Raw genomic sequence first — 2,514 nt, forward strand, 5'->3', positions numbered from 1 at the left:
CCGTGGCTATCACACTGAAGGTATATCATATGAGGGACCGCTTTAGACTACGTGGAGGGGACGTCATGTTCCACTAGAATTACTTTCTCATAAAGTAACTACCTTGACCTGAATTTGATTCTATTTCCTTGTTATAATCTTAGCTACAGGTCTCGATCTCTTGGTCTTAGCCCCTTACAACTACGGGTCTTGTCTTCATCCCGCTCTAAAACACAGGTTTTGGTAGTTGTCTTCATGCCTTGCACATGATCAAGTCATAACCTTCAGGTATGCACGTATTTGATATTGGTTATCGAGATATGCCCTATAGTTGTCAGTTATTGGTAGATATTAAATTTTGTCATCTATGTATTTTCCCATGATTTATTTAAAAGTAAGACTTATACTTTATTTTATTTAAACTAGGTATTTTATTCCTTTCGCAGTTCATCTATGCTTAAACATCTCATCCCATATATGAGATCTTTTTGAGATAAAATATTAGATACGAGATATGATTTTATGAATTTAATCATTTACAACTCATTTCAGATGTAAGATGCAATTTTTTGAGATAAAATATTATATGGGTGATATAACCAAGATCTTAGATCATTAGGACTCTGATCTGATTTGATATATCTCTCCTTTCTACAAAAGAACGAATATTTTTCGATAAAGATATTGAGCTGTCAGTTAGTGGTGTAGGTAATATTTTTTTCACATGTACTGATCGATTAACAACTATCAATTTGAGGAGTTCTATAATTATTCCTTTAAGAAATATTAGGCGTTTTCTTAAGAGAAATAAGAAGTTACTGTATCTTAATTATTAGCATAGTTTTCCATGTGCGGTGTATTTCCATCCTTCTCATAAATCAAAGAGGTTAATTTGTGATTTCCTCACCCTTCTCGGAAACCGAAAATTTTAAACAAGTTCTCTTCACCCTTTAAATTGTGTCTTTTACGAATGATGGTAGTGAGTTATACCCTTTATGTCATATGTATGTTAAATTTGATGCAGATAGTGGACTTGCTAAGGAAGCCATGTATTTTCACTTTCTTTTTCTTTATATAAAAAGTTTAGATTTGTAAATTTTGTTTTACAGTCTTTCTTTTTTCCCCAAAATTCTGAGTTTTAAAGTTTTTATAGCTTTTCCAAACTCTTCAACAGTTTAGTTGCAGAAGTTTTTCTTATTTTCCACCTTTTCTTTCACTAACAGAACATCAATTTGATTATGTTGTTACTACTCCTTTTCACAACCTATATGATGAACACCAATTTCTTTAACGTATTTATGTCTGCATTCATTCAACAGTGCCATACAAAGATAGAGTAGCTAATGTTTTTAATCATATATTGGGTGGATTGTTAATATCAGATTTTCATCTTAAGCGTCTGTCTCTTCCAATTCATCAGTTTACTCATGATTATTTATTAATGATAAATTGCTCTCTTGGAAGATTGTAACAAGTTTTGTGCGCCAACGACAAAAGATATTGCTTGTAATAAAGTTGTAAATGGTGGCTATCAAAAGATCACTGATTTAGCTATTTTTCAAAGATACAACGCTACAACTGCTCCCCGTACTAGGGCATCTTTTGAGTATTATTCGCGGCAAGACTGCCAATGATGATGCGTATATCTTAGCCGACGCCAACGAAGATCCTATTTCTTAATTCAGAAATTAGAATCAATTACACACCTACACAAGGTTATAATTTTATGATTCAATTGGTGAATTACTAAACTTGATCAATCTTTACGCCTTTCCTGTTGAGATGCCGGCTAAATTTGGTCAGCGTGTTTTGTTTCAGTCAAGCATGCAGACTGAGTTTAGTCGGCACGCTTTATTTTAGTGGAGCATGTCAACTTTTCATGTACTGAATTCTAAAAATGCTTAGTCAACGTGTTTTTTTTTTTAGATTTCATAGGCTGAATTTTGAAATTCATGCGATCATAAACCAACAAAATCATATTCAATCCATCTTGAGAAGTGTTTGGCTAGAGTAAGTCATTTTCGTTATGAAATTCTCAAAAACCAAAAACTTTCCAAAATTTCTTCTAACAAGATTCTTATGTTAAATTTAACTAGATTTAAATTTTTCAAACAACATTCATAAGTTTGAATTAGTCCTAATCACTTAGAAGTAATTTAGCCATTTTCAAAAACATTGGGCTAAGAGGCTTTGAATTTTACTTCTTAATAACCCTATTTTGCTTTATTTGGTATACTCCAATTAATCTGGATATACCCCAATCTCGCGAGTTATTAGATGTGCAATATAACCCAGGTCTTAGATCTTTAGGTCTCTAATTTGATCTGATATATCTCTTTTTCCCTCAAAAGAAGGGATATCTTTTGATAAAGATATTATACTGTCAGTTAGTGGTCTAGGTAATATTTTCTCCACATATTCTGATTTATTGACAAGTACCAATTTTAGGCATTCAATTATTATTCATTTCTGGAATATTAGTCGTTTGCTCAAAAGAGATACAAATTTACTGCTGCTTAATTATTATCACAGTTT

This window comes from Papaver somniferum, chromosome 3, assembly GCF_003573695.1.
Source record: "Papaver somniferum cultivar HN1 chromosome 3, ASM357369v1, whole genome shotgun sequence".
In the NCBI taxonomy this organism is placed as follows: Eukaryota; Viridiplantae; Streptophyta; class Magnoliopsida; order Ranunculales; family Papaveraceae; genus Papaver; species Papaver somniferum.